Raw genomic sequence first — 26,739 nt, forward strand, 5'->3', positions numbered from 1 at the left:
ATATGTTTTCACGCATCGACACAAGGCTTTCCACCACTAATTCAAATTTAGATGGTGATCCTTTCAATAAGATAAGATCAGCGCTATGGAACGAACTGCGCTGGAAGTTTCCCGATGTCTCAGACATTGGATCTCTAATGTCACAAACAAGGCAATTAGCTATTAAGAACACAGCTGCTAAACTAGAACAGCAAAAGTTAAAGAAAACAAAGGCTCTTGATGCAGTTAGGCTAGCTACACCAGTGAGTCAAGTGACTACTGTCACTAATTCTTCACAAGGTGCCTTAAAAGTACTAGGAGGTAACGCACAGGTAACAAAAGATCACATACAACAACAGCTACCTCAGCAACACATGCCTAAGTACCAAATGGTGCCTCAGACTCAAGCTCCTGTATCACAGGGAGCTACAGTACTGCCCCCCATCAATTCGGTTTCACAAGGCACCATCCAGCAGTACCAGGCAAGTTAGGAAAGCCCACAGATAACTCTAGTGTGTCCAGTGTTGTCATGTCTCACAAACATTAGAGAGGACCCAGTTGTGAATGTCATGATTAACAACAACGCGTGTAGTTTTTTGATTGACACAGGTGCCACATTCTCCTGTATCAAGGAGGGGGCACTGCCCATCTCCAACCAGAGCGCAAACACACAAGATTTCTCTGGGGCGATATTAAGGGTCCCTTTCACAGAGCCAGTACAAATAGAAATAGGAGGTAAACGTATTCAACAGCGTCTACTTTACACACCACAGTCCTCAGTAAACCTCTTGGGACGTGATCTGATTGCCAAAATAAATATGAGAATATATTTCTATGAGAACGGCACAATAACGTTCTCCATTCCTGATACACCATCGACCAGAATGATGTCTGTCAAACGAAAATTCCTCAAGTTATGTCGTATTGTTTGATCATTGGCCTGAAGACTGCACTCTTCAGTGTCCCATTGCACGCTGACAACGAGTATTTTATTTGCATTTTCAAAATTCCCGTGTTCAAAATTCAGCAGCAGCTGACACAGGCAGCAGCCAGAGATAAAATGATGGAATGGAAGCACACTAGTTGCATCACATTTCTTTTCAGATAAATAAATATCACGAGTCACGAGATCATGTGCTGCTAGGTCGTCTATTGAGCATTTCATCCTTCTAAGGTGGATTCAAAGAATACCTTGAGTTGGAATACAATAAAGATCTGCTGTTTATCATCAATATACCATTTTGAGTGAACATGTGCATTACAAATAAGCCATCTTTATTTTATAATACAACACGTATATTTTGCATGTTCCAAATAGAGACAACACATGTTTTCAGATATTATAAAATGCAGAGAAATTTATAGAGTTTCTTTTTTATTTTCGGGCCATGTTCATAAAGTAGCATTCCTGGCCAACAGTATATTCTGGGCGTAGAGCAAACAGGCTTCCTGTAGTTGACAGCGAATAATAAGATTGATAAGAAGGAAAAAGGTCTTGTGGGAAGATACGTTGGTCTATGAAAATGAGCAAGAGAAACGAGTGGCCTAAAGACCACACAGTTTGGTAAAACAATTAGTAAGGAATATGTATGTGCAGATGGATAAGAAGAGATAAGGAATACGTTTCCAGATATGCACCGCTGTGTACAGCTATTACGTCATACATGCCCAGTGCTAGGGAAAAGCAAATGAATGCAGAAACACAGTAGATTTCAATGTTAAAAGGACGAATGCAGGGAATAAGCAATGCTCAGTGTTACAACATTGTCAGACTAGAATGTGCGGACTTTAGAGGTGGTTGTATATCTGACTTGTACTTCATTGATGGTTTTTCTACCATTAATGACGTAAAAAAGAGATGAACAGGAGCTGCAGTAGTAAGAGCGATACGGAATGACTACTGAGACTCTCTAGACATTGTACAGCAGATAGCATTGCCACCACATTACTCAACACAAGCAGCAGCTAGAAGGTCCAGACATGCACCATCTCTACCCCCAGCACAAAATGATTGAGCCCCCCCCCCATTCTGCTTGCCCAGAATGCACCCTCAACAGTGCAAGATGATCCATCATGCCTGTACACCATTGATAATACACAGCACTATGATTTCATTGCACAGCTGCACCTTAGAGAGATACAGGGAAGTGCCCCACCTGAAGGAAAAGAGCTGTGGAAGAAGAGGGGAGTACACAGGAATCAGATTTTATTTGTTTATTTAATTTTCAGACACACAAGGACAGGAAGGCTTTTGCAAACAGCACACACTCAGTTACACCTTCCTACACATGTTCCTAGTGATATCATGTCCACCACTTTGCAGACAGAGTGGTCCATCCCCAATGCGCATGAGCATATACAACTCTTGGTTCATTAATGCCTCATGGTATCAACAGGATTTCCCTAATTCAGCTATAGAAACAGTAGCATCAACAATACCAGGGCCCAAGGTTCCATTGACTATGTTGACATGCTTGACAAATGCCAGAAATACAGACACGTCATGGTAGTGGTAGCCGGACCATGTGTCCATTGTGACACAAAGGCCGCAGCTACATTCCTGCTTTGTGAGGTCATATGTCACTGAGGATTACTGGATGTCATTCGCAGTGACTCGCAGTGAAGTGGCGGTCATAGTGCCCAATTGGAAGGTGATGGCTACATTGCCTTTCCGTTGCTCTGTTTACACTAAGGAACACTCCCAGCTCTGTTCATCACATCACATCTCACCGGCTTATCACTGACAGATCAATGTATGTGGTTGTTCTCTCCACCAGACTTAAAATAAGTCACTGGGCCCTCTTCTGATATTGTAAGCAATTAATTATTGTTCATTTATGTGCACTAATGCGTGCTCCAAAGTTCTTTTTCATTCAGATATCAAAGACAAAGAACAAGGGTCCTATCTCAGATGAACTTCCGCCTATTTGCTTTGGGACACACATTTTTTAAAAAAAAGAAGCAGTCCGGAAGTGGAGAAACTTCAATCCAATGAACACTTGTACTTGGACTTTTTTGAGGTTCCACCCGTCACCGTCCAAGATCTGAACATTGACAGCAAAGAAGACATCATGTGCCAGCTAACGATCCAAGATCAAGGAAGTGGAGATCGTATGATGGCCTATGGACTGAGACGCAGCAACAGAACCACCCTCCATGTCAAGCTTTCAATGAAAAAGATATGTACAATTGTAATAATATTATTTGTTATGTTTGTAGTTTCAGTAGCAACATTCCGCTGGTTAGCAGTGCGATCAGAGAGAGAGAGAGAGAGGCTATTAGCAATATTAAGTTTGTCATGACCACAGAGCTTCCCGTGTTCCAAACACTTCCTGGTAACAAGCAAACTGGGATAAGCACCAGTAGTAGCTATGACACCTATGCACCACCCACTTCGACACCTTCCTCACCCCAAGCAGACCCCACAGATAGGGACTTGGTACCTGAACTCATCCTGAATCCCCCTATGACAGGTACACCTGAACGTGCCCGCCAAAACAAAAGACGTGTTAGATATAGAATGAGTCGCGAGATAGTGCCAGTTAGATATACATCGCGTAGCCAATGTAAGGAAGAACAGGCTTTGCAAATTCCAGGCTGGATAAGTAATCTCCAAAAGACAGTTGTTTACACATTCGACCAGCACTCTATGCCTGATTCCCACTCCCAGCGCCCTAGTGATAGAGCAGAGGATAATGAGATTCACAACGTTCTATTAGATAACATGTGGTATAGAGACATAAGGGAGGTTGGAAGAAAGGTCACAAATGAGTCCTGCTTTGTATGTTCACACATTCCTCACGCTGTAGGAGCAGATAGATTGCTCTTTCCTAAAGAAGTCCCACCACCCACAGCCAAATGTCTTCTACACCTGTTTCTTTGCCGCATACATGGTCAGATACAGCTCCACTCAGCCAAAGTGGATGATGCATTTGTAAATACCACAGAGTGGGATGACAAGTATGTAACATTTAGGGTCATCACAAATATATTGGAAATTGAAAGGAGAATGGACGTTTATCGTGATATGAAAGTACCAGCCGACATAATGCAGGTTTGGGAACGTCACTATAAGAAACTAGGGTACTTCACCTTCCCAACACCCCCATCGAAATGCCACTCACCTGAACATCACCAATGTAACAATACCCATGACACATGCCCTTGTCAGTGGAGACCAATTCTACACCTGAAGGCCAACATTTATTTCAATAACAAGTGGAATGGTCCACATGACTTAATATGTAAGGCAGCCTCCTTAGGTAGCACACCTGTAGGACAAGAGCATAAACATAACTTAAATGAGGATATAGAGAGGGAGTGTGCTGAGATATGGGGTAGGGAAACTAGAAGATACACTTTTAATGAGGGTACACCATACAATACGAAAAGAGCATACAAGCTAAAGTCTCCTCTCCTTTGCTTCCTAGGTAATGGAACGGTTCCTGTGGGTCGGAATGCTAATTGCAACAGCACTAGTTTTAATTTGGACTTACAGTATGGCACGTCCATCCTCATGGACATCTATTGGATCTGCGGAAAAAATCTCTATCTGCAGTTGCCCCCTCAATGGCAAGGACTTTGTTCCATCGTGACGATGCATGAATTGCATCTCGTCGTCCCAGCAGCGAACATTTCCCACATCTATGCACACCCAATGGCAGGTGATATCACCCTGCTCCACCACCGAAAAGGAGAAGTCAATAAGTACTCCTCAGATGACACATTCCAGGAGATTCCGGAAGATTTCAACGATGCTGAACTTTACTTTGGGGGAGTTATCCCCGTGTTCCAGACCAAAGCCAATGCTCGATGGCTCCAAGTAAGGAGATATGAACTGATGCAGCTTGTTAACAACACCCGTGATGGGTTCAACGCCATGAAAGAAGAACTACGACCTTTGAGACTCATGGTTCTGAAACAACACTATGTTTTGGACCAGTTAATTGCGATGAATAGTGGTGGATGCGCCAGGATGGGAAAGTCTTTCTGCTGTGCCTTGATATTGGTCGATGATGCGGATAACAGAACACTTACAAAGGCCATTGAGGACTTGGACAATTTGGGACAACAGATGCCTGAGGATGGACGTGCAAAAGCAGATGTTTTAAGTAATTGGTCCAATTTGGACTGGATGCCTTTATGGCTATCTGCAGTACTAAAATTTATAATGCCTATATTATGTGTGCTTGTAATTTTGTATTGCGGAACACAGATTATGTTGCATTATGTTAGAAGATTAAGGTCTAAGAAAGTTGAGATGAACTACACAGATGTGAACACAGGTATGCACAGGGGACAAGGGGAAGATGTAGAGATAGCAGTGTTGAACATAGAGCGTACTGTCCCCGACCCTCACTTAGAGCAGGTTCCTTCTGAAAGTCAGTACCAGTCCCCAGTACATGGTGGCCCACCACTTCTCTCAGGGAGAGACTTGGTACGTCCCTATGAGACAATGTGTAAGAGATTAGGAGGACCAGGTGAGGATTTAGGAACTACTTCTTTATAAATAGCCCTGGCCACTTCCCCCATTTCCAGCTAAGTATACAGTTCGTATGATGTTTAAACATGTTTTGATTGGTTCAAATTTGAACCAGAGGGGGGAATGACAGAGGGAGATAATTTCTCTATTTATCTATTCTACTACATAGTCATCCAAGCACACCCTTATCACTTAGCCAGCATTAACCCCTGTGTAGGCCCTGCTGCTTGAGTGTTATAGGCCTCAGTTACGTTGGCCTGAGCACTGCCATTTTCTTTCAGCTTAGAGCAGAAGCAGAAAGCAGGTCTGACCCATGCTTCAGCCAGCTCCACTTGTCTACGTGGCTTCGCACCCCTCATTGGGCCCCCACCCAACTGTATGCTAGGTTCATGAACGATAAAGGTCAAGTTCCTTATTAATCTTGCAACACACCCCAGGCCCCCACCTGAAAGCTGTGAACAGAAAACAGAGAAAGAGGAAGTTCCCACCACAGCTAAGGCTAGTCCGATAAATGAGGATAAAGTGGCAAATCGGTATCACAGACTGGCACATAAACGCATGAATAGAACCCTTCAAAGTAATAATAACACATTTGTGTTGTGCATGATAAATTAATGACAAACCTCCAGTCAAGATGCCAGGAACTCAGCCTAGACTGGCGTACGTGCCACACACAATTACGAGAAAGGGGCTACATCTACACTTATGATGGGAGGGTACCAAGCAGGGGCGTGAGAGACGATGGAAAGATACGAGGTGGCGTGATATGACGTAGTTACAGTCTCATTGTTTGGTCACTATAAAAGGGTGGTCCGCGAGAATATCGTTGAACTACTCCGCGTCTGCACTTGAGTGTCGGACAGGAGTTTTTCCCAGGGGTTACTCGAGATAGCCCTTGTTACCTGTACTTAGACTCTAGACTCTGCTGCTCTATTGCATATTCTGATGTATGAAGTGCTTTTTCCTTATTGCATTCAAAGTTATACTTCACCATTTGAAATGTTATGCTATGCTATGTGTTCTCTGACCTTGTTTTATCTTCACTGCATTAGAGGTGTTTAACTTGTACTTGCAGGATATGACTTTATACACAGTGGTGAGTGTTCCCAATACTATGTGCTTAACCTTTTTCTCTTCAAAGCTCACAAGTGTACTTAAAGCATATTCTCTCTCTCATAGCAGCTGTAAACAGCACTGTGTGTGTGTATCAAACTGCTATCAGTGAATATTTCTAGAAGCTGTGTCTTCTAATAAAACTTGTACAAACTTTCAGAAACAGTCTCCAAGGCTCATATATCTATTTTTCCTGTTTTTAGAGCAGGCGTTCCCGGAGCACAGGTTACAAATTAAGGTGTGCCATTTCCCTTAGTTCTCTCTCACGGTCTCCCCAGCGCGGCTTCTGAGCTGCTGCGCCAAGCCCCCTGACACCTCCTGCCCTCAATTAATTTTCCCTCCAACAAACCATGGTCCAGGCCTGCCAGTTCAGAGCCTGTGTGTGTAGTTTTACACTGCTAAATCGCATGGTAAGATAAATTTCTTGCCAGGCCTAAACCTTCCCTTTTTATACATTTAAGTCACTGCTGAGGTAGACCCTGTATGACCTACAGGACAGGGTGCAATGTATTTAAAAGGTAGGACATGTACTTTTAAGTTCTGGGTGAAAAACACACCATTTCGTATTTCACAAATTCAAGGCCTATCCCTTAGGATAGCATTAGGATAACCTCATTACATCTTTTAAGTGTTTCCAATTGTGAAGGAATGGACTTTTCAAGTTTGGTGTCACAAGACTCAGAATTTAAAATCACAACTTTTGGTGAAGTGGATTTTAAATGACGGTTTGGCAAATGCCACTTTTAGGAAATTTGCCTTTACTTACTTTAACCATTTGATGCCTGCTGCCTGTCTCTGTTCTGCGTGGGTTGGTTGATAGCTAGGCTTTGTGTAATCGTTCTAGACAGCCACACACAAAGGGAGCTTAGGTGGTCTTGATGGGCCTTCCTGGGAGACTGGAGGGAAGAACTGGGCACGACCTCACACTCACACCTGAAGAGGCTGGGTACTGTCCACACACAAAGGGCTGCATACTCCCCTGTAAGGAGTCTGGAGCCAAGGAAGGGAGGGAGGACCTCTGTGCACTTCAAAGCTTTCTTTGAAGTCTCACACACTTCAAAGGAACAACTGGGTACAATTACTAGACCTCTGACACCATGAATTTATTACACTTTTGGACCTGTGACCACTTTGTCGCCAGGAAGAAGAACTGCAGTGCTTCTGAAAGAACTGCCACTCTACTGGACCGCTGCTTTGCTGGACTCTTGTCATTCTTTGTTCTTGCATTACTGAGCTGCCCTGTTGCCTGCTGTTTTCCTGCCTCAGTGAGAAGGACTGGACGTGCATCACTTGGACCCAAAGTGACTCCAAGGGCATGCTGGCTTGCCTCCTGTTCTAAGCCTCAGGGTCATCAAAGACTTCAACTCATGCTGCTACTGCACCTGGACTTTGATTGCTGCAAGTCTTGCCCTGTCAAGTGGTGCCAACCCAGTCCTGAGCCCTTAGACTTGGGTATGAAGTGCTCCTTCAACCAGAACCCACATATACTCATCAGTACTGGCACATCTTCGCCTTTAAGTGAGTCAGAAGGAGCATATACTCGTCATTGCTTGGAGTGGAAGCAGTGCATCTCCATCGGAACCAGCACATCGTCTTCACATTGACGCATCGTCTACTGCGAGAGCAGCAGCCATGCATCACATTTGGAACCTGTACCTCGCACTCCAAACCAATGCATTTCTGCAGTTGCGTGGAGGAAATTACTGCATCTCGTCCTTTGAGTGGCTCAACACTGGCGCATCATTTGGCTGCACCTTGCATCCTTGTCAAAGATGATGCATCCCTGATCAAGGTACTTCCATTCAGCGGGCCCAAATGGGTCCTGTATACAGCCCACACTCCATCGCAGTTGGCATGAGCTTTTAACTTTGCCCTGGTCGAGTATGACCAGATATTCAATTCTTGCACGTACTGCTTTTAGGCACTATTTTACATTTATTCTTTAAAAATTCATATCTTGACTTTTACTTGTTGGATTTTTGTTGTTTTGGTTTTGTTTTATTTTGTAAATTATTCTCTAATTTTCTAACTTGGTGTGGAGCCTTTCTGTGGTGTTTTCACTGTGTTACTGTTTGAAGTGTCGCACAAATGTTTTACACATTGCTTCTTAAGTTAAGCCTGACTGCTCTGTGTCAAGCTACCAAAGGGTGAGCACAGGATAATTTAGGATATGTTGTGACTTTGACCTGACAAGGATTGTGGTTCCTGCTTGGACAGAGTGCATGCTGTTAGCCCGAAACCAGTTACAGGATGCTAGCTTTTGGCCCAAAACAGGTCCCAGGATGCTTGTTTCTGGTCCAGGGAAGACATGGCTTTGCAGTTTGGGCTGAACTGTTCCCATGAGGCACAGGGTCAAGACTGATTTGCATATAGCTGTGTCTGAACTGGGGTGGCGAAGTGAGCTAAAGAAAAATTATTGCATACCTCTGCCAACCAGAACCCGAATTTCTAACAGAGGATGTGGCGCAACAACCAGAGCTGCCAACTTTGGACGAGGGGACCAGGTTTGAGTCTCGGCGTCAGCTCTACATCTGTGATTCTGGGCAAATCACTTACTCTCCGCCTGCCTACCAAAAATGAACGTGTCCTCGTGTAATTTAACTGGTGCTCATGTAAAGCACTCCAATACCATCGGGTCAAGTTTGTGCTATATAAAACTACAAAAAAAAACACCATCTTCCAAAAGAACAGATTTAGTACCATCTTACTGGTAAAGCAGACACCCATAATCAACTGCGAAAAGGGCTGAGCACTGAAAATAGATAAGACAGGACATACCAGTGATGTACTTCCCTATAGAAGATACTTTACAAGCCATGCCGAAATAATAGAGCAATGCCAAAGGTGCGCATACTCAAGTTTATGGACAACAGGACCTGACTTTAGTTGTATGAAGCAATGTTGTTCCTTGTTCATGCCATCTTTGACACTTTCTATGGTATCTATCCAGTATTCAAACATAATATGCCTTTTCAATTTGGTGCAGATCTCAGATTTAAATCTCTCATTGTTTGCCCCATATATAACAAAATGCAGAGACAGATGATAATGTAGATGACATTAGGGGGTCCATTAGGATGGCGGGCGGATCGCCCCCGCCATCCTTGCAGGAAGGACCCCCCGCCATATTACTATGGCTGGGGGGGTCCGCGGTGCACGGAAAGACCGTCTGCTGCATTTCCGGCCCGGTCGCAAGGCGACCGGGGTGGAAAAGGCTGCAATATGGTGGCGGTGTCTGTTTGACACCGCCAGCCATATTACAATGTGCGCTGGTGAATGCCTTTCCGTGGCGACATTGCCGCCACTGAAAGGCATGCAGAGTCTACCTGCGGGGGCCCATTGCGGACCCCCAGGGACTTAAGGGGGGTGGGGGGTGCACCCCCCTGCATTTCAAAGAACAACGTGGCAGGCACCGAGCGGTGCCTGTCATGTTGTGCTTTACAATGCACAATAGGTATTCTTAGCAATGCGGCCGGCGGTGCTTTTATCACCACCCGCCACAATGTTAAAAATACAGGATGCACCCGCCACTGTGGCGGGTGCATCCTAATTTCCCCCACGGGACCCCCGCCCTTATGGCGGGCGGTCCCTTTCTATGATGGGATGGTGGGCAGACAAAGTCCACCCGTCATCCTAATGGGCCCCTAGGTATCCTATAAATGGTAAAGACTCTGTGTAAGTACTTTGCCCTTTATGGGAAAACACCTTTCATTTTACTGTCAGGTTCCATGCACCACATTTACGATGCCCAGTCACAGTCTTTCTTTCCCAAAGTTAACCCCTGTGTCTTTCTATTCCTACTCTGACTCTTGTCTGCCAAATGAAAATGGCAGATTAGTTTTTAGGTTGAGCATTCGAGACCTCTTGTATATACTTTAGTACATACTTATATTTATATCTGTACCTCTTTGTGGGCTTCCAGCCTGCCCACTGCGTTCATTTGCCTGTTTCAGTGTCCAATAAAAATCCTTGCTTGCTAGTGGTCAATCCTTCCTCTTGTCCCTCGTTTTTATCTTTTGTTTCCTCCAATTTGGAGTATTGACCTAGTACGGTGTCCTTACGCTTTTGTTCAACTATTGTTTATAGTCATACCATTTGCCTGTGTTCAGCTTCGGTGCACAGGAGCTGTTTGCATTTTAAGGCAACATTCATCCCTCCCATCTCCTTCATTTTCACTCTTTGCACAAGTATTCCTTTGTGTTTCACTTGATTAGCGCTGCACTAGAGTGACCAACCGTCCGTAAATTTCACGGACAGTCCGTAATTTCGGCCATCTGTCCGTTGTCCGTGAAGGATTCTTTAACGGACGCCATTTGTCCATCATTTTAACCGGGCACAGGTCCTACCACCCTAACGCCGGCACAGCTTGCACCCACCTCCCTTCTTGATTCCGATGCTGTTCCAAAGCTCAGACACCCCGCAGCATTGGAGAGGCACAGCGGGATGGCAACCCTCACACCTCCAGCCCTTGATGAGCTGTTAAGAGGTGCTCCAAGGTGACGGAGAGGGAGGTGCTGCAGCTTCAGTAGCAGGGGCATCTATTCAGATGCAAACAGCCCTGAATGCATCATGTCTCTGCTATTTAGAGGAGGGCTCACACATTCCATTTCTACCGAGGGCCCCAAACATCCTAGAACCGGCCCTGATTACACCGGTCACAGAGCTTAATTACTGTCACTAAATTGTAAGCAAACCTTGCTTCTTCAAACATGCAGTCTATAATGTAATAAAATAAAGAAATGGCACAATCGCACCCACACTGATTAACAAAGTGTGGAGGACAATCAGTTAAATCAGTTCTCTTGGAGTATCTCCTGTAAGTACTGTACCTCACAGTGGGGGATGGCATTTTGGACAGAGAGCCTGTCTTCTCGTTGTGCAGGAGGGGGCGAGGAGCCCAAGATGATACTATAATACTGCATACCCACCCCTGTGCCCACCCTGGTGGATCCTGTGGTCTCTCCTGTGAAGGCTCCTGCCCTCCCCTCAGTGATGGCTCCTGTCCCCCCATGTTGTGGCTCCAATCCACCCCCGCCTGTGATGACTCTTGTTCCCCCCCCACCCCCCTCTGTGGTGGATCCTGTCTCCGCCCTGGGTGGCTTCTGTCCCAGTCCTTGAATGGCTCCTGCAGCGAGGGTGACGTTCTTGATGGGCCTCTTCTCAAAAGGGCTCAGCTCAAAATTAATATGAAAAGGTGGGCGAGTGAGTAAGTGAAGGGATGGGTGAATGGCGGGATGAATTAGTGAAAGGGTGAATGGATGAATGAAAGAGTGAATAAATGGATAATGAGAGAGGATGGATGGATTGATGAGTGAGGGGAAGGATGGATGAGAGAAAATGTAAATAGCTGGATGTATGGGTGGAAGGGTACCTGGATGATGGATGAGGGGAAAGATGGATGAGGGGAAGGATGGATGGATGAAAGGAAGGATGGATGAGGGGAAGGATGGATGGATGAGGGGATGGATGGGTGGGTGAAAGGATGGATGGATGGGTGGGTGAAAGAATGGATGGATGAGTGAAAGGATGGATGGATGAATGGATGGGTGAAAGGATGGATGGATGATGAGTGGGTGGGTAGAAGGATGGATGGATGATGAGGGAAAAGGATGGATGGATGATGAGGGGAAGGATGGATGGATGATGAGGGGAAGGATGGATGGATGGATGATGAGGGGAAGGATGGATGGATGGATGATGAGGGGATGGATGGAAGGATGATGAGGGGATGGATGGAAGGATGAATGGATGAGGGGAAGGAAGGATGGATGGATGGATGGATGGATGGATGAGGAGAAGGATGGATGGATGATGAGGGGAAGGATGGATGGATGATGAGGGGAAGGATGGATGGATGATGAGGGGAAGGATGGATGGATGATGAGGGGAAGGATGGATGGATGGATGATGAGGGGAAGGATGGATGGATGGATGATGAGGGGATGGATGGAAGGATGATGAGGGGATGGATGGAAGGATGAATGGATGAGGGGAAGGAAGGATGGATGGATGGATGGATGGATGAGGGGAAGGATGGATGGATGATGAGGGAAAGGATGGATGGATGATGAGGGGAAGGATGGATGGATGGAAGGATGAATGGATGAGGGGAAGGATGGATGAGGATGGATGGATGAGGGGAAGGAAGGAAGGACGGCTGGATGAGGGGAAGGATGGATGGATGAGGGGAAGGATGGATGGATGGATGATGAGGGGAAGGATGGATGGATGAGGGGAAGGATGGATGGATGATGAGGGGAAGGATGGATGGATGATGAGGGGAAGGATGAATGGATGATGAGGGGAAGGATGGATGGAAGGATGAATGGATGAGGGGAAGGAAGGATGGATAGATGGATGGATGGAAGGATGGATGGATGAGGGGAAGGATGGATGAATGATGAGGGAAAGGATGGATGGATGATGGATGATGAGGGAAGGATGGATGGAAGGATGAATGGATGAGGGGAAGGATGGATGAGGGGAAGGATGGATGGATGAGGGGAAGGAAGGATGGATGAGGGGAAGGATGGATGGATGAGGGCAAGGATGGATGGATGAGGGGAAGGATGGATGTATGAGGGGAAGGATGGATGGATGGATGATGAGGGGAAGGATGGATGGGTGATGAGGGGAAGGATGGATGGATGGATGATGAGGGGACGGATGGATGGATGATGAGGGGAAGGATGGATGGATGGATGGATGGAAGGATGAATGGATGATGAAGGGAAGGATGGATGGAAGGATGAATGGATGAGGGGAAGGATGGATGAGGGGATGGATGAGGGGAAGGATGGATGAGGGGAAAGATGGATGGATGAAGGGAAGGATGGATGGATGAGGGGAAGGATGGATGGATGCGGGGAAGGATGGAAGGATGGATGGATGATGAGGGGAAGGATGGATGGATGAGGGGAAGGATGGATGGATGAGGGGAAGGATGGATGGATGATGAGGGGAAGGATGGATGGATGATGAGGGGACGGATGGATGGATGATGAGGGGACGGATGGATGGATGATGAGGGGAAGGATGGCTGGATGGAAGGATGAATGGATGATGAGGGGAAGGATGGATGGAAGGATGAATGGATGAGGGGAAGGATGGATGAGGGGATGGATGAGGGGAAGGATGGATGGATGGATGAGGGGAAGGATGGATGGATGCGGGGAAGGATGGATGGATGCGGGGATGGCTGGGTGAAAGAATGGATGAAAGGGTGGATGGATGGATGATGAGGGGAAGAATGGATGGATGGATGATGAGGGGAAGGATGGATGGATGGATGATGAGGGGAAGGATGGATGGATGATGAGGGGAAGGATGGATGGATGGATGGATGATGAGGGGGGAAAGGATGGATGATGAGGGGGAAAGGATGGATGATCAGGGGAAGGGTGGATAGATGAATGAGGGGTTGGGTGAAAGGATGGATGGACGATGAGGGGAAGGATGGATGGATGGATGATGAGGGAATGGATGGATGGATGATGAGGGAATGGATGGATGGATGATGAGGGGACGGATGGATGGATGATGAGGGGACGGATGGATGGATGATGAGGGGACGGATGGATGGATGATGAGGGGAAGGATGGATGGATGATGAGGGGAAGGATGGATGAATGATGAGGGGAAGGATGGATGGATGATGAGGGGAAGAATGGATGGATGGATGATGGGTGGGTGGGTGGGTGGATGGATGGATGATGAGTGGGTGGGTGGGTGGATGGATGGATGATGATGAGTGGGTGGGTGGGTGAAAGGATGGAAGGATGATGAGTGGGTGGGTGAAAGGATGGATGGATGAGTGGGTGGGTGGATGGTGGGTGGGTGAAAGGATGGATGAGTGGGTGGGTGGGTGGATGGGTGGATGATGGATGGGTGGGTGGATGAGTGAAATGATGGATGGATTGATAAGTGCAAGGGTGAATGAATGGACGTATGAGTGAAAGGGTGGATATAAGGGTGGATGAGTGAGTGAAAGGTAGGGTAGATGGACAAAAGGATGAATAGATGTGTGAAGGAGTGAAATGATAGATGGTTGAGTGATAGGGTCAATGGATGGATTCATGAGTGGATGAGTAGATGGATGCATGGGTGGGTGGATGGCTGGATGGATGGAAGGAAGGATGGCTAAGTGAAAGGGTTGATGGAGAGCGAAAGGGAGGATGGATGAATGACTAAAAGAGTGGATGGGTGGAAGGATTAGTAAGTGAAAGGATGGCTGGATGGATGGGTGAAAGGGTAAATGGCTGGATGGATGAGTGAATGGATGGATGGGATGAAGAGTGGATGGATAAGTGTACAGATGGATAGGGTAAAAGGGTGGATGGATGGATAATGGAGGATGAGTGAAAGGATGGATGAAGGGATGGATGAGTGAAATGATAGATGGAAGGATACATGATGGATATGTTTGCAAATGGTTGAATATGTTTGAATATGGCTGGGCTTCCTTATATACTATTGCGCGACCTCTGATGTGTCTGTAAAACTTACAAAATAGAAGGGGGGTTCCCAATGGGACTTTAGGATACTGGCAGGAAATAGGGGAAAGAACAGCTAAATAGAAAAAGGAAAAACCCTGCCAGGATTGATTTCAAGGTCCCTCAGGGGGATCCTAACATTCAAACAAGGGGTGACATGGGTAACATATCAGAGCCAACACTTCATCACATAGAATCCGTACACCTTTTTTACGAAAATATATGATTTATTCATCATTTGTGGGTTAAAGTTTATATAAAAAGTCCATATAGGTACTTAGACACAATATATATCGACAAGTGATTTAAAGTCTAATATAGTGCATATCATGATAGATCCTAAGCAACAAGCATTAGTCTAGGTCCCACACACTCCCGCAATCAACCACTAAATACACTCTCATTCTAAACCTCATTCACCACAATAATTATACATTCACACATGGAAAATAACAAAGGTACATGGCAGCCTGCAGGGAAAAATGTCTAATGGCTGCTAGTGCTAAGATTATAACATGGAGGCAAAACACTATAGACAGGATGTTAGAACAAGGACTACACTGGGGCCATCCATGTGACCCACATGGCCCCAGTGTAGTCCTTGTTCTAACATCCTGTCTATAGTGTTTTGCCTCCATTTTATAATCTTAGCACTAGCAGCCATTAGACATTTTTCCCTGCAGGCTGCCATGTACCTTTGTTATTTTCCATGTGTGAATGTATAATTATTGTGGTGAATGAGGTTTAGAATGAGAGTGTATTTAGTGGTTGATTGCGGGAGTGTGTGGGACCTAGACTAATGCTTGTTGCTTAGGATCTATCATGATATGCACTATATTAGACTTTAAATCACTTGTCGATATATATTGTGTCTAAGTACCTATATGGACTTTTTATATAAACTTTAACCCACAAATGATGAATAAATCATATATATTTTCATAAAAAAGTTGTACGGACTCTATGTGATGAAGTGTTGGCTCTGATATGTTACCCATGTCACCCCTTGTTTGAATGTTAGGATCCCCCTGAGGGACCTTGAAATCAATCCTGGCAGGGTTTTTCCTTTTTAGGTTTCGCCCTGGCCGTAGCAACTGCGTAGCAGTTGCTACGCCCAGGGCGAAATCTAATGTTATCTCAGTAGTGGGGACTTGAAACCGCCCCTTCTTCCATTGGCTAGCTCCATAAATGGAGGCTAGCCATTGGAAGACATCAGTGTCAATAACTTTTTCTTGGTCAGAACGCGAATCGTAGGCGTTTCGGACTCTTTTTTTAAGTGCCGCCCCCAAACCCTCCCTCTCGCCGTCCCGTTGTCCGTGAGTTCTAAAAGTTCTCCCTCCCGCCCACTGTCCGTGCCTCCTCCCTCCCGCCCGCCCACTGTCCGTGTTCGATGCTGTCCAACCTAGCCCACTGTCCGTGGCCTTTTTTTTTTTTTTTTGCTGGCGTAAAGTCCCTGAGATGAATGTAAAAATATTGCAAACTAAGAACAAGTTCTGACTAAAATTATGCATATTATGGTGTCTCCGGTCGCCCAGCGAGTCTCCGTCGGCATCTGATGTCACACGCTTAGCAGGGCAGGCAGACGGTGCAGCCCCCTTATTGCCAGATCCTGGAGAGAGAGGCAGAGAGCGAGTAGCCAACAAACGAAAAGAGACTTTCTTTGACCTGGACGAGGGGACAAAACCTGCTTCGTCCCCAGCAGAATCCCGTCCCAGCCCTTGCTCCCGTCTGAAGCAACCAAAACATTCCACTGCCGTGCATTTTTCTGCAGCACGAGTTGCGCGGTCTTCCCCGGGCTGCAGAAGCAAGCCCCGTGCACGGCGGACCGCAGCCGGAGCAGAGCTTTGCACACTGGCCAGTTCACTTTTGCCCTGGACAGAGCGTGTCCTGCTGGGCAGCCAGGGGGGCGCTGCTGGCAGTTTTTCCATAAAGTGCCTGGGAGTACCTTGTTGGGCCCGGGTTAAAGAGACCTGATCTGGACCTCACTTTCTTTTTCTCTTTCTGGAAGAGTTTTTGAACTTTTGTGTTTTTGTTTATTTACTTACCAACCGGAGAAGTCTCCACCGCTGTTGGCTGCCATGATGAACAGGAGCACCATGGTGTCCAGTACTCAGACCAGGATACGGACGGACCCCTTCTCCAACAACTACACCCTGGTGGGCCGGGAGCTGGGCAGGTGAGGAGGGGGATGGGCTTTGCAAGGGCACTGTTACAGTTCCTACGTTTACGAAAGGGAGGGGGGGGCAGCAAAACTACAAGTACCAGAATGCAAAGCTCTATAAGATGCTCAGACAGGCTTCCATGTCATGTAGTCATTGTTCTCAGGTGCTTGATAAGGCAATCAATATAATTGGATCCATCAGAGAATATACTTATCTGTTAAATGCAAGTCCCGGACTGGAATTTATTTATGCGTTTTTATATAGTGCGGACTTTACCCGAAGGTGTCGGAGCGCTTCATAATAGGAACAGAACTGATACCTGAGAACATAACAAGTGAACAAATTACAAAAGCAAACATTACATTACATGAGGCAAGAGTGACAATCGTGAGCAAACAAAATACAAGAGGTAGCAAACGGTGCATTACAGGAGGAAAAAGTGACAAATGTGTGGATTACAAAAGCGTACAAAGTACAAGTAGAGGTATAATAATGCAATACATGGTATCCTGCAGACAAGTTGGGTAACAGGCTAGCGTGGAAGCCCGTGGGGTCTTTCGAGGCGCTTGTTCAGAAAACCATGTTATCAGATTGAGATAAAGGCGGCCGGCAGACTGCCCCCCCTCCCGTTTTTCTCCCTTTGGACATGTACTCGCGTGAAGGTGTCATCTTTCTTAATACTTACATGTCCTGCAGCTGGTGATATAGCCGAGGAAGAAACGTAATTCATCACCTGCAGAAACGCTCTGTCAGCTCAGTTTTACCTCCGGTGTCGGTAAAACGTTTTCCCTTGACTTGGGTGGTAGTAACGTGGATCGCTACGATTAGGTCTGAAAGCGCTATGGGAAAATAGGATTTAAAGGGGCAGCCCGGCGAATAATGTCACAATTCATCTCCAAACCAGAAAAGATGTCAGCAAAGCCGGCAACATTCTGGTGATAGAGATGCAGGCAGGACGGGGCATGAATTCCACATCCCGTGGCAACTTTAAGGCAGCCACAGAGTGGAACTGGTGGTTCCCTGGCGTGGGAGAGACGAGAGAGCTGCAGACCTAGCCTGCATACTTACAGCAGCTAGAGAAGTGTACAGACTAAGAGCTCACACACAGGCGCGATATAAGAGTTCGCACAGGCGAGGCACTCAGACCCATCTATGTGGCATTGGAGCGGACGTGTGTGGGTGGAAAGAGAACCGGCGTGCCACCCCTTTGATGATGGGCTTCAAAAAGTAATGGAGGTGGTGGTGGTTGGAGATGGGGGTGCGCCACCCTTTAGGGAAAGGAGCGAGACAGGGTACCACGATCGCCGACTCACGCTTTTTGAGTGACATTTGTGACGCCTGATATTCTACATACCCTGGGTGAAGTGACATGGCTGCAGTGGTGCCGTGCAGCGAACAGTAACGCTGGAGACCTTGCAATGTGTTCAGCGTACATTACGAGACCAGAAGGGCCCCGCCTTGGGGAGGGGGTCTTCCTGGTCGCCTGGCGGTCTCCGCGGCTGCCAAGTGGCCCCCATGTCGTATATGACATCCTCAGTCAGGGCTGGGAAGCCAATAGCACGTTGCATAGTGGGAATTGTTTAGGCCGCACGTACACATTTAAATCGAAGCTACCGAATGCAACATCTGTTGTCGAGACTGATTGAGGGCTCTATTCACGGCAGAAGGCATCCATGCTCTAGACCTGAAGTTTTGACAGGTTTCCCTGAAATAGAACAAAATGATGTCATTGTAAAAATGCTGCTGACTTGCTCCGCGTCCTGGGCTTTTCATCTCGCAGAAAGCGCTTGTAAATATTATCTGCTTCTTTACAAGATTACGTAAGATCTGGTATCACATTTTTATTTGACATAAGTGTGGCTCTGTGTGTGGCTCTGTGTGTGTGGGGGCGGGCTCTGTGTGTGTGTGTGTGGGGGGGCTCTGTGTGTGTGTAGGTGTCGGTCTGTGTGTGTGTAGGTGTCGGTCTGTGTGTGGCATTTGCGAGAGATTAAGCTATTGGCATTGTAAATGACAATGCCATTTATTTATCCGTTTTCAAAACTAACACATAAATGACAATTTTGTCATTTACAATGCCAATAGCTCTAACTTTTGCAAAGGCAAAACCGTTGAATTGTAAATGATTGTTCTATTTAGCCATGTCTGTAAAACTTACCTATTGTCCTGAAGTTTTGTCCTGAATTTTGACCTCCTGTCCTGAATTTGTGTCCTGAATTTTGACCCTTTGTCCTGAATTTTTACACTCACTGTCCTGAATTTGCACCAATGCCAGTTGGTCACCCTAGCTGCACCACTTTACAGATGCACGTTTCAATTTTGAACATGGACCCGCATCAGGAGGCCATGTCAAGAAAGCATCATTGGGAAATGTAGTAACCTCCCAAGGCAAGGGTGTGCCCATCACTGAGAACCAGTATGCCAAGAAGATATATCCCTCGGGTGTGCCCGTCACCGAGCATTAGGTTTTCTCATAACAGGATGGAAAACAGTAGAAACTAGATGAAACAGGGCTTCTGCTTGAATTGACGTGGCCGCATACACCAAGCATCTGATTTCTTCAGAAACTAGTGCTCGCTTTGCCACCAAAGCCCTTGTTTCTAAAGGCAGCGAGACACTACAGCAAGTTGCGTCACTGAGCTTGCACATGACTGATCGCCACCAAACACAGCTCACGATGGCAAGACGCGTCACTGAGGTTACTGCCACTGTTGGAGGATGACGTGCTCCCAAACAGTTACAGCAGAATTGATAGTAATACCATATATGCATATATACTTTTACACATCTATTATTTCATCCTTACATCATGCATCTGTTCACTCACATATATAAGTTAAGACGGCCAGTTGTACAAAAAGCACTTTAAATAACGACTTCTCAATCCAGTGCTATAATGTGTCTATTAGTGTCAAAGATTCCTTGTTAAAGAAATACACTTTTTAAAATTTTAAAGAGACTTCATCATATTTTCTTTAAATACGACAAAAGCTCACCCTTGTTTACTTCTCCCCCCCACTTGTCCCATCCTGTTTTTATTCCCCCAGCCGCCCGATCCTATTTTTTGTCTAAATTGTGAGAAATATGATTGAGGACACTGCAGCGCTTTACATTGGTTGCTTATCAAGAGCCAAAGCGAGGAAGACGCTACAATCTGCCCGTGTTTCAGATCATTGTGACATCTTGTACGGGACCCTGAGCATTCTCCCTCATCAGCCCCATCTTGTTTTTTTACTAAAGAGCGCGAAAACACTGCACCGCTTAAAGAAATCTTGGTACAAATATATGCATGAGAAGAACGTATATTTACATATGTGTCACATTTTGTAGAATGCACAGAGGATATGTCATGGAGGTCCATATTACTCCTGTCAAACTGGAGGGGGATATACCATTAGGAATTAGGGAAGAAGAAAGGAAAAGGAAGTAGGAGGGCCTCTCAGCAGAGAGAGGATGTTGGAAATGGGATCCCCGGATGGCCAGGGCTTTCGCCAAAGTCAGTCAGAGACCACCACACCCAAGTCAGGGCAAGGGAGTTACACGCCAAGATAACCCCTACTCACCCTCTAGGTAACGTGGCGCGAGCAGCAAGGCTAAACTTGGAGGCGATGTAAGTTAAGTATTTGCGCACGCACCCCAGCAACAACAACCAAAGGCCCACCACAAAGGACACTCCACACAAGGTTATATAAAAATAGCCTTTGTATTACACCAAAACACATTAGATAAAACACACACTTTACAATGTGCCAGAGGCACGGGCAGAATTTACAGGGGATATATACAAGACAGGGCCACCTGGACCACTGTCAGGAATCAGAAGTAGCACTTTCAGAAATAGCACTTAGAATGTAAAATTACTTTAGCACAAAATAGCACACAACCAGTAATCACTGGTAACCAGGATCTCACTAGCACCACCTGTACTAGGGAGAAAACAACCACCTATGTATTACAATACCTGTAGGGGTGTAAGAGGAAAACACATGATGCAATGCATGACATTCATTCAGAGGTGTAAAAACAATATCAATTGCGCCAATCTCACAAGTCACCACCTGTGACTGTCCATGTGTCCCAATGTCAGGGCCTAAACGTGGCAGCTGCCCACGAAGTGCTGGGCAGCTGGAGATGAGGATGGGGCCAACGTGGGAGCCTCTCTAGGCTCTGCTCAACTGACTGTCTCCTGAGCCTCTCTGGGCTCGCGAAACAAATGGCCCCTGCCTCTCTGGCTCGCAAAACAAAAGATGCAGCCTCACTGGGCTGTTGGGGTCCCTCACGGGGGACCTAGAAACACTGGGGGTGCCTCGAGCCACTCTGGGCAGGAGGCACCAATGCGGGCGTGTGGGAGTCCGTCCTGGACTCAAGACTCAAGTAGTGCCCACACGAGCCCCTCGGGCTCTGAAAACAACCGCTGCAACCAAGAGCCTCTCAGGGCAAGAGACAAAATGCCCTCACGAGCCTCTCAGGGCTCGTTACCACTTTTGCCCCCTGAGCCCTTCGTGGGCTGAACATGACCAAATGCTCTCGGAGGTCACGCTAATGAGAGGGGGCAGGGCGGACACCGGCAATGTGTCCCGACGCCCCCCTCTCCTCTTTCCAAGCACCTGCACTCACCAGGTTCTGGCGGGGATCGTCCCTGGTGCTCCGGCTGCTCCTCCGGTGCCGCGGGCGGGGCTCCCTTCCTCCGGGGCCGCGACCAGACGGGGCAGGCTCTGGCACTTCTCCCGGGGCTCCTCTCTCCACTCGGGGAGCCTCGGGGACCCGGCCGGCTGCGTCACTTCTTGCTGCTCGGCTGCGAGGGCGGGACTTCCGGGTCACCCTCCCTCGGGCCGCGCAGCGATTGGTTGGCCGTCCAACCACTTCCGGGTCGCACTTGGCAGCGGCCCGGCAACGTTTTGAAAACACTCCGGGCTGCGGCGGTGACGCTCCCAGGTACGAAGTCGAGGTGGGCACTCGCAAATGAGGTAGCGATCGGGGCAAATGCCGGGTGGGCACCGGCGCTGAACAATAAAGCGCCCCGAGGCGCTCGCAGGAAATAGATCGCGCTCTCAAGCGCTAGCACACCATAAAGCGCTTCCAAGCGCTAGGGAGGTACCAATACGGCGCTTCCTGCGCTAGATGCCCAACAAAGCGCTCCCCCAGCTCTACAGGGGAAGTCAAGCGCTCCCAAGCGCTAGAGGACCAAACTAGAGCGCTCTCAGGCGCTATAAATAAAATAGAGGTCCAGCAGAGTCCTTCAGCAAGGCAGGGGGGGCAAGGCTGGGCCCAGAGCCAGCACACTGGGTCTCCAGGCAGGGAGACACCCCAAGTGGCGCTCCTCTGGCCCAGCAGCAGCAACAGCCCCCTCAGGATCCTGGAAGAGAACAACTTCAGTGGGGACACAGCCCCATTTTTATACAGTGCATTCCTTTGTTCAAGGGTGCAGAGTGGGGGCGGAACCAGTCGCAGCTGGTTCTTGAGTACTCTGTTTACCTCAACCACCCTCTCTATTCACTGGCAGGGCTTGGGTCATTAGACACACCACAGGGGGGCGGAGCCAGCATTGTGTGGGGAAAACCCAGCCCATCCAGGACACAGGTACACTCCTCCCACACATCACTCATGCTAATCTCCCACTCACCACCGGGCAGACCCACCCAGACTTCCTGGAGCCTGGCATGCCAGCCAGCTCCAGCCAATCACACGCCAGCACCCTCACAGCACACGTACAGCCATGTCTAGAAATGGCGCTTCGCTACTAGACACATAGATGCTGCATACACCATCTCGCAGCATTCACTCTCACGAGTTCACACATACCAGACTCAAGCCTGTACACCCCACGCATCAGGAACTACCAGGGACACATACATTCCCCATGCATTCCTATGGGCGGGCAGGCCTAGCTCAGCACATGCACTCAGAGTGCGCACGCACTTTCCACTGGGACACAGTGAAAGTGCGCAGAATCCAAAAATCACCATCTCCAGGTCACCATTTCAAGCAAAAAGTCTAGGGGTGAACCTGCCCTAAGGGCCAAAGTCCAACAGAGGACAAATAAAATAAAATGGGGAAACTGTGTAGAGACAATACGCAGCGCACGTCTGTGCTATTACACAACCAGGGATGGCTCCTCCGCTATGGCAGAGGAGCATTGCCCCACTGCTTTCTCGCAGTGCGAGAAGCCAAAACATAACATGGTAATAATTTCAGGTTATTACCATTTTATGTTTGCTTTAGGGTTCGGGCTGCTCTTCTCTCCAACCAGGTCAGAAGGGGAGGGGTTTGCCCACTACTGAGTGCACAAAGACTGTTTGGGCCATCCAAACCAGTAATGCCGACTCTGCCCTTCTCCATGCAGACTGCAATGCAGCCTGCATGTAGAATATGCCCACCCCACTAGTCCCTGGCTGGGCGCCGCCCCGACCAATTACCATGCTGCATTACAGAATTGTGATTGGCTTGGAGGAGGGAGCCTGGCTGCCTGCTTCCTGTTCCTGTCTGAGACAGGAGAGCAGAAGAGCAGGAGGAGAGAAGACGCGGTACCCGGGGGAAAGGGAGTTTTTTTAAATATTCTAATTATGACCCCCCTCTCCCCACGTGAACCTCCCTCCCACCCTATCCACCCACAACCGCCCCCCACCCCCACACCTACCCTCCGCCCGCAAGCCATGCCAGCCGTTATCGGTCAGGTTGATAAGCTGACCGTTCTAAATAGAGCCAGCTGACACTTCAGGTCCATCGCTCTCAATGTGAGCCTGTACATTTAAGTAAACCTCCAAGGGGGGGCAGATGTCCTTGGGTCAGGCTTGCACCGGCATCAATTCCCAATATGTTGACAGTTGTTTCTGGCAATAATCTGCATCATGCAGCCAATCATCCCATTTGGGGGTGGGTCGTCTACCCCAGCACATTGCAATCTGACTCTTCGCTAGCAGCAGTAGCATCACCGTTATTCTATGCACCTCTCAGACCCAGGCCAGCATCGTAACACATGCGGCGTGCACAATCACACATTCAACGATTTTCTCAATCATGACAAAAACATCCGACCAGAAACTTCTTATGCCTGGGCAGTCCCCATGCAAGGTGGTGGAAGTCCACCGTGGACACTGAGCATCGCAAGCAGTGCGCATCTTCAAGTTGGCCCATTTTAAATATTCACACGGAGTGTGGTGTATGCAATGTATGCATTTAAAATGCACAAGGCACAGTCTGTAATTGGGAGAGAACCCAATACTGAGTACAGCAGTATCTCCACTGATCATCAGCAAAGGTAAGAGTCATAACTTTTGCCTATTCCTGTCTAGCACAGGGACGCATATCAGAGAAGTCACCTGCATCTCAGTACAGATTGCAGTCACCAATCCGTGCGAGTTGGGGGATGAAAGCATTGTCATGCAGTGCTCTAAGCTCAGCGTGCAGCTGGAAGTACATGAGTGTGTCTAATGAACTAACATTGGGTCCTTGAAGTGCTTGTTGCAAGCAACTAAAGTGCCTTCCGGATAGAGCGAGCCCATGGTCATAAACTGCAGGTTCCGCAGCCGAAACCTGGTGCCTGCATCATGTGCCAGCTGTATGGAGGGGTGTCCAATGATGGACACTGAGGAAGCAGAGAGGTTACTGCGTCGAACTTGGCATCTGAGATCATTCCAGGCCCATTTTGTGCAATCAACCATATTCACAAACACTCTGGGGTGTCTAGGCATCAGATAGAGTGTTGTGTAGAGAAGACAGGGTGCTACATGGTCTCCTTCCAGTGCTGTGGATGCTTTAAAGTGTGGGATATAGCAAATAGTCTACATAAGGCTGATGCTAGTGGGAGAGGCACATTTATGAACAAGTGGAGAAATGTGGGCAGCATTATTATCTTCATGATTGCAAGCCTACCTGTGAGTGTTAGTGACAGTTTACATCAGCTGTCCACTCGCTCTTTCAGCCAAGTAATGAGTCAACCGTAATTATCCTTCGAGAGGTCATTTAAGTTCCTACTGAGCCATATCCCCAGATATCTAACAGACTCAGTGGCCCATGTGAGAGGGTACTCTGAAGCAAATTTTGCAGACCCATCCATTAAGGGAAATAAAAATAAGTTAGACCAATTTATATTGATGGTCATCAGCCCCCAAATCTATTAAACTTGTGAATTAGTTGGTTTAAATTGTCCTGCCGCTGCCTGACATATAAAGTCACATCCTCTTAATACATTGATACAATAATCTTGTACTGCATGAATCCCAGTTCCCTATAGGTGTGGTGCTGTCTCAGTCTCGCCACCAGCGGCTCCATAGCAATGGCAAATAGTATCGCAACAGCGGGCAACCCTGGCGGGTTCTCCTAGTCACCATGAAAGGGAGTGTCACAACACTGGTGATGCTTAAAAGAGCAGCACGACTCTTATAAATTAGTCCAATCAGATGGATGAATTTGGGGCTGAGACCAAAATGTGCTAATAGAGTGAACAAGTAGAGCCATTAGAGGGTAGGCCTAGTGCGACAGGAAACGGCCCTGAACGCATCATGGACATATCACATTTTTCTTGCTGCATAGGAGAGAGACCTAATGTCATCAGCACAGCTTTGGTGGCAAAAACGTGCACACGTTGCCATTGCAAGCACAGCAACGCATGCACGTCTGGTGATTTCCTTGCGGGAGCGTGAGGTGCCATATGGTGGCGCCATATTGTCGCACGCTCCCGCAAGGGAATTGCGCAGGCCCCCTCCCCTTCTGCAGCGCGCTTGTTATTATCTTGGTGGGAACTGAGGGAGGCGCTACACAGTTTTGTTCAGCGAACGTCAATTTGGGTTTCCGTTTTTCTCATATTCAACTAAGTTGTGCCAGGGAGGCTTGCTATTTTTGCTTCAATTTGTGTTGTTTCGGTCACTGTAAGGGCACTCTTGAAAGCTCAGTCGTAGGGGTACTGGAAGCAGGAAGCATGCGAGGCACAGCAGCACTTCCGAGCAGACAGATACAGGCGCATTTTCATTCTTTCTCTCTATTAAGTTTCGTGAGCCCATGGCAAGGTGAGAAGAGTGATGCATAAACATACCCGAGGTTTCGCAGTCGACTACACTTAGCTGCACGCTGGGGCAGACAAGCAACGCCGTATTACAGCCCAAGCCATGATCTCTCCATTGTGTCGGCTACTTCGCCTAGTTGTTTATTGGTTACGCAGCAGGAACCGTTTCTCATGAAACCAGCACACCCTCTCCCTGAGCTTTGCACTTACCAGACTTCAGCTCAATATGTCTCTGCTGGGGCAGGGACGATGGCGCACATTTCATGGTAAGCGTGTGTAATTAGCCCCTTGCCTCATCTCTTTGGGAGGGAGGGAAGGGGGGGCAAGCATCACCGACAACCATTTGTGTGTGTAAACGGCCGCTTTATTGAAACAGGTGCACGTCACACTTTATTAAAAGTGGCAATCTGCCTTTCAAAACTAAAACCTCTCTAAACATCGAATTACCTAACCCTTTGGCATTTCCTCCCCCCACCCCTACGATCCCCACATGATGAAACCCCCCACCCTGCA

Source organism: Lissotriton helveticus, chromosome 4_1 (assembly GCF_964261635.1).
Source record: "Lissotriton helveticus chromosome 4_1, aLisHel1.1, whole genome shotgun sequence".
Taxonomy (NCBI): domain Eukaryota; kingdom Metazoa; phylum Chordata; class Amphibia; order Caudata; family Salamandridae; genus Lissotriton; species Lissotriton helveticus.